This window comes from Camelus ferus, chromosome 3 (genome assembly GCF_009834535.1).
Source record: "Camelus ferus isolate YT-003-E chromosome 3, BCGSAC_Cfer_1.0, whole genome shotgun sequence".
Taxonomy (NCBI): domain Eukaryota; kingdom Metazoa; phylum Chordata; class Mammalia; order Artiodactyla; family Camelidae; genus Camelus; species Camelus ferus.
The window spans coordinates 86956486-86965378 of record NC_045698.1 but is presented as its reverse complement, the minus strand read 5'-3'; the positions used below and the strand labels follow the sequence as shown (position 1 = coordinate 86965378).

The window sequence follows — 8893 nt, the reverse complement described above, 5'->3', positions numbered from 1 at the left end:
AGATCATATTTGTTTATTTTTACTTTTAATTCTTTTGCTTGAGAGACTGATCTAAGAAATTATTGCTATGATTTATGTCAAACAATATTTTGCCTATGTTCTCTTCTAGGCTATTTATGATGTCATATTTTACATTTAGATCTTTAAACCATTTTGAATTAATTTTTGTACATAGTATGTGGGAGTGTTCTAATCTCATTGATTTACATATAGCTTTCCAGCTTTCCCAACACCACTTGTTGAAGAGACTGTCTTTTTGCCATTGTATATTCTTTCTTCCTTTGTCATAGATTAGTTGACAGCAGGTGTGTGGATTTATTGCTCTGCTCTCTATTCTGTTCTGTTGATCTATATGTCTGTTTTTGTGCCAATATTATGCTTTCTTGATTACTGTCACTTTGTAGTATAGTCTGAAGTCTGGAAGGGTTAAACCTCTGCTTTGTTCTTTTTTCTCAGGATTGCTTTGGGAATTCAAATCTTTTGTGGTTCCATATATTAGGATTATTTGTTCTAGTTCTGTGAAAAATATCATGGGTATGTTGATAGAGATTGCACGGAATCTGTAGATTGCTTTGGATAGCATGGCTGTTTTAACAATATTAATTCTTCCAATCCAAGAGCATGGGATATATTTCTATTTCTATGAATCATCATCAATTTCCTTTATCAGTGTTTTATAGGTTTCAGTGTGTAGGTGTTTTATTTCTCTGGTTAAGTTTATTCCTACGTGGTTTTTTTTTTAATGTAATTTTAAATGAGACTGTTTTGTTTTAGGTTTTTTGGTGGTTTTTTTTTTTTTTTTTTTTTTTTTTTTTACTTCTCTTTACAATAGTTCATTATTACTATATAGAAATGCAACAGACTTCTGTATATTTATTTTTAGCCTGCTACCTTGCTGAATTCATTGATCAGTTCTAATAGTTTTTGTGTGGAGATTTTACCATTCTCTATATGGATTGTTATGTCATCTGCAAACAGTGACAGTTTTACTTTATAACTTTTATTTATTTTTCTTGTCTAATTGCCGTGCCTAAGACTTTTAAACTATGTCAGAGAGAAGTGGTGAGAGTGGGCATCCTTATCTTGTTCCTCAGTTTAGCAGGAAGGCTTTCAGCTTTACACCATTGTGTATTATGTTGATTGTGGGTTTGTCATAATTAGCCTTTATTATGTTGAAATATGTTCCCTCTATACCTACTTTGTTGAGTTTTTATCCTGAATGGATGTTGAATTTTGTCAAACGTTTTTCTGCACCTGTTGAGTTGGTCACGTGGTTTTTGTCTTTCCTTTTGTTAATGGGGGTGTATCACATTGTTTGATTTGCATATATTGTACTATTCTTTTGACCCTGGAATGAATCCAGTTTGATCAGGGTATATGATTTGTTTTGTGTATTGTTGGATTTAGTTTGCTAATATTTTGTTGATGATTTTTGTATTATACTCATCAAAGATATTGGCTGGCAATTTTCTCTTTTTTTTTGTAGTGTCTTTATCTGGTTTTGGTATGGTGATGTTGGCCAGTGTCTTTATCTGGTTTTGGTATCAGGGTGATGCTGGCAATAAACATATAATGAATTTGGGAGTATTTCCTCTTCTTCAGTTTTTTGGAGTAATTTGAGAAGGATAGATATAAGTTCTTTTTATGTTTGGTAGAATTCCCTAGTAAAGCCATCCTGTCCTAGACTTTTGTTTATAGGGAGTTTTTAAAATTAAAGATTCTATTTTACTTCTAGTGATCATTTTGTTCAAATTATCTCTTTCTTCTTGACTCAGTCTTGTGAGGAACTTGTCCATTTCTTCTGGTTGTCCAATTTTTTGGCATGTAATTGTTCATAGTATTGTCTTACGATTTTTTTGTATTTCTGTGGTATTGATTGTTATTTCTCCTCTTTCAGTTCTTATTTTGTTTATTTGGGTCTTCTCTCTTTTCTTCTTGGTGAGCCTGACTAGAGGTTTGTCATTTTTTTTTTTTATCTTTTCAAAAAAACCAGCTTTTGATTTTATTCAATTTTTAATCTGTATTTTATGTTTTCCCTCTCTGATCTTTATTATATCCTTTCTCCTACTGAAAACTTCCCAAACCTAAATAATAAAACAGATATCCAGGTACAGGAAGCAGAGAAGGGCTAAATAAAATGAATCCAAACAGACCCACACCAAAACATATCATAATTAAAATGATAAAAGTTAAAGAGTGGATTATAAAGGCAGCAAGAGAAAAACAAAGAGTCATTTAGAAGGGAATCCGCATAAGATTATTATCTGATTTCTCTGCAGAAACTTTGCAGGCTAGAAGGGAGAGGTAAGATAAGTTAAAAGTCTTGAAAGGGGAATACCTGAAACCTAGGATACTCTACCCAGTAAGATTATCATTTAGAATATAAAGAGAGATAAAGAAGTTCTCAGGCAAGCAAAAACTAAATCCTAAAGATAGGATTAGTTCAGCAGTACTAAGGCTAGCCTTAAAGAAATATTGAAAGATCTTCCCTTAATAGAAAAGAAGCAATTACCTATAGGAAAGGGAAAATCACAATAGAAAAGACAAACATATAGTAAGAATTGCAGATCACTTAAGCCAGTACATACATTAAAAAATAATAAAAAATTTGTTGAAGTGATTATAACTAAAACAAACAGTAAAAGATAAGCATGAAGATGTAAAATAGGACAGCAAAATCACAAAATGTAAGGGAGAGGAGTATAAAAATGTAGATCTTTTAGAATATATTTGAACTTGAATGACTATCATCTTAAAGTCATTTAGGTACAGATGTAGTCATGGGTCAACATACTTGAACTCCATGGTAGCTACAAATCAAAAACAGTAAAGTCACAAAAATCAAACAGAAATTAACTCAAGCATACTACAAAAGAATATCATTAAACCACAGCTGGAGAAAGAAAAAGATAAACAAAGAATAACTACAAAAACAACTGGAAAACAAAGATTAAAATGGCAATATATACATATCTCTCAGTAATCCTTTAAATGTCAATGAACTAAATGCTTACATCAAAAGACACAAGAGTGGCAGATTGGATAAACCTGTAACATGCTGCCTACAAGAGACTCATTTCAAGATGAAAGTGATACACAGACTGTAAGTGAGGGGACAGAAAATGATATTTTATGCAAATGGAAGTGACAAGGAAGTGGAGGTAGTAATAGTCGTATCAGACAAAATAGACTTTAAAACAAAAGCCATAAAGAAAGACAAAGAAGGACATTATGTAATGATAAAGGGATCAACAAGAAGAGGATAGATACTACATTCATTAACACATATGCACCTAATATAGGAGCACCTAAATATGTAAAGTGTATACTAACAGGCATAAGAGGAGAAATTGACAGTAATACAATAATATAATAATAGTAAGAGACTTTCTAACACCCTGCTGAAATCAACAGTCACATCATCCAGACAGAAAATCAATAAGGCAAAGAGGTCTTAAATGACACAATAGACCAATTGGACTTCCTTGATATCTACAGGACACTACCTCCAAAGACAAAAAAACAGAATATACATTCTTTTCAAGTGTGAATGAATTGTTTTCTAGGATAGACCACATACTAGGTCATGAAACAAGCCTCAACAAATTTAAGAGGATAGAAATTATTCAAGCATCTTTTTTGACCACAACAGTATGAAAATAGAAAGCAACTACAGCAAGAATAATGGGAACAGAATGAACATGTGGAGACTAAAAAGCAAGGTACTAAAAAATCATTGAGTCAGTGATGGAATCAAAGAAGAAATCAGAAAATACTTTGAGACAAAGAAAATGAAAACACAACAGCCCCAAATCTATGAGGTGCAGCAAAAGCCATTCTAACAAAGAAGTTCATAGCACTATAGGCCTTCTTCAAGAAACAAGAGAAGTCTCAAATAAACAACTTACTCTACCACCTAAAATAATTTGAAGAAGAACAACCACTGTACCTTTGACTTTCTTTTTAGTGATGTTTCTTTTTGTTTGATTTTTTAATGTGACTTTCAGAGCTATTATATTTTCATTGATCACTTGAGTTTGTTTTCTAAGATCTATAAGCTAGTTGAATTTTCAACCCTTTCTCCCTTTTATATTCCTGTATTTGAGTATTGTAACTCTTTTTTCATTTTTAAAATTTAAACCAATTACACCATCCATGATTTCTTTCTCCTGATCTCTTCTTTATCAGCTTTTTAAAACACTTTTAATCTTCTTTATAAAGCATGCTTTAATGTGTGATTTATTATATTAGAGCTTTTGTGGTTACTTGATGAGAGACACATCTGGATGGCCCTGGAGTCCTTTCCCCTTTTAATACCTTATCTGGGAGCTGGTTCAGTAGACTGAACTGGGCTGCAAAGAGCCGAAGTCTTTAGCTCATGTCATCATTCTTGGCATATAATCTGTTTCCAGGGCTCTTGGTTTATATCTCTTGAACTTTGGTATACATATTCCTTATATTTATCCCAGGGCCTAGATATCACTTAATATATTTCTTGTTGCTTAGGGTAGGAATGAGCAAACACCATAACCCAAGTGCCAAATCCAGCTGCCTGTTTTTGAATGGAATGTGAGTTAAGAATAGTTTCTATATGTTTATATAGTTGAAAAAAATCCAAAGAAAAATAATTCTTGAAACATGAAAGTTATATGAAATTCAAATTTCAGTGTCCATAAATAAAGTTTTGTTAAAAGAGAGCTCTGCTCATTTGTTATGTACTATCTATGGCTACTTTTTTACTGCCACAGCACAGTGGAGTATTTGCAATGGAGAACATAAGGCCCACAGAGGCTGTTTTTGAATCAAATACAGTACTATTTGGTCCTTTAGAAAAAAAGTTAGCCCACTCCTGATTAGAGAAACTAGGTGTTCCCAGGTCCCATGTTAGACTTACGTATAATTATGTTATGTGGTATTAGGCACACACTCACTCTTGGGATCCTCAGTTGCATGTCCAACATACTAACCTAGGAAGACCCTCTCTCCTAGACCTTTGGTTTTGATGCATAAAGAACATCTAGGTCCAGCCCATGTTAGAGAAAAAAATGAAAGTATGGGGTCTATACCTACCCTACTATTTCTCTGCTTATAAAACTTCCCTGAATGAATTCTATGTTACACTGGAACTGTGTGGTGCTAGTGATGTGTGCCTGTTACCCTCTTGTATGATTTTATTCATCTTTGAATGTTAATCAGTGCTAATAGAAAGTCATGTGGGGTCAAACTGAGCATGTGGTGCCTGGAAGACCTAGGAGAATCTGAAGCAATTCACCACCTGTATTTTATTTTTGATGTTTCTTGTACACAATTTTTTTGGTCTTTCATCTCTATCTTCCCCACCATTGTGAGATATCAAGCTGAATCTCCACTGGGACATTTTTTCCTGTCTTTCTAGACAACCCTAGATCTCATCTTATAATTAACCATGATCATTTGGTATGCCATCTTAACCACTAAGAAAATTGTAAATTTTTCCTGATACATCATTTTGATTACCATTTGGCAAATGATTTGGCGAGTGATCTTAAAGATTTGTTCTTTGAGTCATGACAACTTTCTAGCTCCCCTTATGGTGGAATATTTTCTTCTATCATTTATTGTTTTTTGTTGGTGGTGAGATTGGAAGAAGCAGAGGGAAGGAAAATTTTCTTCTGCCGTCTTAAACTAGAAATTCCATGCTGTCGTTATACCCTTACAATTTCTCAGAATCATGTATAATTGATTTTGCTCTCTGCCCCTGAATTTAATTTGTCCTGACATTAAACTACTAAGGTTTTTAGCTGTGCAAGAAAAATCACTAAGATTTGTTTAAACTTTGCAATTTGGCATTCTTAGGACTATCCTTTCAATTGGATATACTAAGCTTATAGTAATAAGAGTGGACAGTTAAGCCTTTTTAAAAATATAGCACCTATTATGTCTTCCACTAGAAAGAAAATAATGTTGATTTCCAAAGAAATTTGAGTCGTAATTATGAAATACTTCCCTCAGTTCCCCACCATCAGCTACCAAGAATTTGCTTTCATTTAGTCTTTGAAACCAAGTTAACCTATTCATTCTATTTTTTGCAAACTCTGATTTTTGTAATACTTTAAGACATTGTATATGCCTCCCACAATACTCCTTAGAAATTGCATGATTCAAGTTTATTGTGAATTCCCAACTAGACAAGGGTATCAGGATTTTCTTTTCTTTCTTTCTTCTTGTTTTCAAAATGATATTTCTATGATAAGATGTTTTAGAGTTAGTAAGCCAAGACCAAAAGAATAAAATGCTTAGGAATGCCAATTGTTCACAAGATAACAGTATGGATAACATATAAAGAAGGTTTCTTTTAATTAATAAAACTGCCTTAAGAACAGTCAATCACAAGATATGAAGACATGTAGACCCAAGAGCTAGTAGCATGTTTGGGAGTTAAAACAAATACAGTCTTTAGAGATTTATTTTCTCTTGAGTACAAGGAAAAGTCAAAATATTTACAGATGGATGTGAGCCATGCTTGAAATTTTTTAAAAATTGCTTTACCTTTGTTTAGAATTCCTTGATGTCTAATAAATAACATTTTCTAAGGAAAAAAAATAAATTTCAAGTATGATAAATCAAAACTTTTGATTAGCTCTTTTTAAATTCTTTTATTTCCTCAGTTGAAAAGAATTTATGGGTGTAAAGGAGAAATTATTCAAAGACAGAATAGCATAAATTGGAAAAACCTCTCATGACTAAGACAATTGAAAAAAGCAGATGTTTATTGGATTATTTTCCCCAACACTTTAATGAGTAAGGATGTTGCCAGCAATTGTTTTCTTTCCTGTCTTCATAGTGGAGAACCATTAAAATGAAATAAAAAATAATGCACACTGCAAAGATCTACCAAAAAATCCACATTTTTACTGGTCTTAATTCATAGATAAGTGTTGGAATAGTCTTACAATGTCAGTTTTTTTCATATAGTTTGTCTTCTGGTATTTATAGCATTATAACTCACATTGCATTATTAACTACCACAGTAAACAAGTTCTTTAATATACTTAAGAATTATTTTCTCATTTAAAGCTGAGATTTTTTTAAATATTTATGTTTAGTTTAAAGAACTTTTGTATTAACTTTCATATAATGACTTAATAAAAATATCAGTTTATCTCATGTGGTTATGGTTATTGGTATATATGGCTTAAATGAATATCCTACATTGCCTATTTATTCAAGAAATAACATAATATGACATAAATAATATTCCATTCCTCAATCATACAGGTTTTATTATCTTCATTTACATTGCCTTCTTCTATGTCATGAACTTACGTATCATTATGAATACTCATAGTTTGATATCTTCCATTTAGGAATCAGCGTCTACATAGAAAATGCGAAGGTTGGAATGGACAAGAAGCTATTGCATCCATGAAGTAGTAACATGTAAGTACTATTAAACTCTTATACCCCTACTCTAGGGAAGGAATAGTTAAGTAGTTGTATTGTTAATTATGTGCAACTATTTATAACTGAAAGAAAAAAGACTGAATAATTGAGAGCAAAAAGGTATCCAAATACTTCCAAGTTCTGATAAATACTATAACCTATGTATGCAAAACTGTGCTATTCTGAGTCCCCCCAAACTTCCTTTCCCTCGCAGATATTTTATCTTCCATGTGACAGAATGTCTCATATGATGCAGTTCCCCCAAAAGGTGTTTTGATTCTAATTAGTATATGGCCAACATGATTTCAGCTTCAAAAGAGCAAATTAATGATAGCCAACATGATTTCAACTTTATGTCTTAGAAAATGACATCAAAGTACTTGGTAGTATTGGCTGTAACATCATGAAAAGTTAGGAGTAAGTCTGATAAAAACACCAAGACTTCTGTTTGGTCCATGAAGCACAGAATTATTCTGTTACACACATGCAACACATACAAACATAAATAACACATGGTACTGTTAGGGTCTGAAAAGAAAATGCAGCATCTATTTTTAAACAGGCAAAACAATACCACCATCCTATTTCATTCACTGAGTTATTGAAAGGATTTTCTGACATAATTTGAATAAAAATCTTTGTAGTAATTCCCACCACATGTTGATTATTATCATTAAATCTTAACCTTCACAGTAGCTAAAATCTAGCATAACTCATATGCTGACTTTGATGTAAATATTATGCTTTTCAATAAAGCTTTATGATACTGGTAATTAATCATATGTGTAGCTAACATCTACTTTATGGACTTGATAGTAATGAAAAATCAGATGTTCCTGTTTGTTTATTTAGTTGATAATTGCAGAAACACTCCTTGAGGCACTCAAAAGACCAACTTCAAAGTTCTATAGATTTAATTTATACCCACTATACCTCCAAAGGGATCTGATGTAGCTACAAACTTCAGTAAGTTATAAATTAGGAAAATCTTCAGACTAGCATTTTACAGAGTATGTTCTACATAAATTAGCTCCATGAAAGGTTAAAAATATAGCAAAGGGGGAAAAAGTTATGTAGTTAAATAAACTGAAAACTAGATAGTAGGTTTCTTTGGCGACACAGATTTTTTTAGCATAGATAGATTTTCTTGAAGAAACGTACATTGTGAGTCCACAATGGGGGCATGAAGTATATAAAAGAATAATTCCCTATTTCTCCTTTATTCACATATTCAATACTTATAACTCCAGATGTGTAGGGTTTTCCCCCACACCAAGCCACTCTTTACAACAACTGTGTGTCCTGCAATTTAATTCAGTTCTGACTAACCGAAGTTAGTGCAGACAGCACGCGTGAAGGACTTAGTTCCTCAAACCTGCTCCCTATTTCAGACACCTATCACGAGTAAAAAGCCCCCATGTTATCTACAACTTCTGTCCAACTTGGCTACAAATTGGAGGTTTCTATGACC

At 32.4% G+C, this 8893-nt stretch overlaps 1 long non-coding RNA gene across 1 annotated transcript in view; it reads left to right on the top strand.

The window, feature by feature from the left end:
* The first annotated feature begins 7345 nt into the window (after positions 1 to 7345).
* Positions 7346 to 8893, top strand: part of LOC116662688 — a 415082-nt gene continuing 413534 nt past the window's right edge. Inside the window, exon 1 of the long non-coding RNA XR_004318685.1 lies at positions 7346 to 7419. This is a non-coding gene — a long non-coding RNA (uncharacterized LOC116662688). The remainder of the gene's footprint in view (positions 7420 to 8893) is intronic.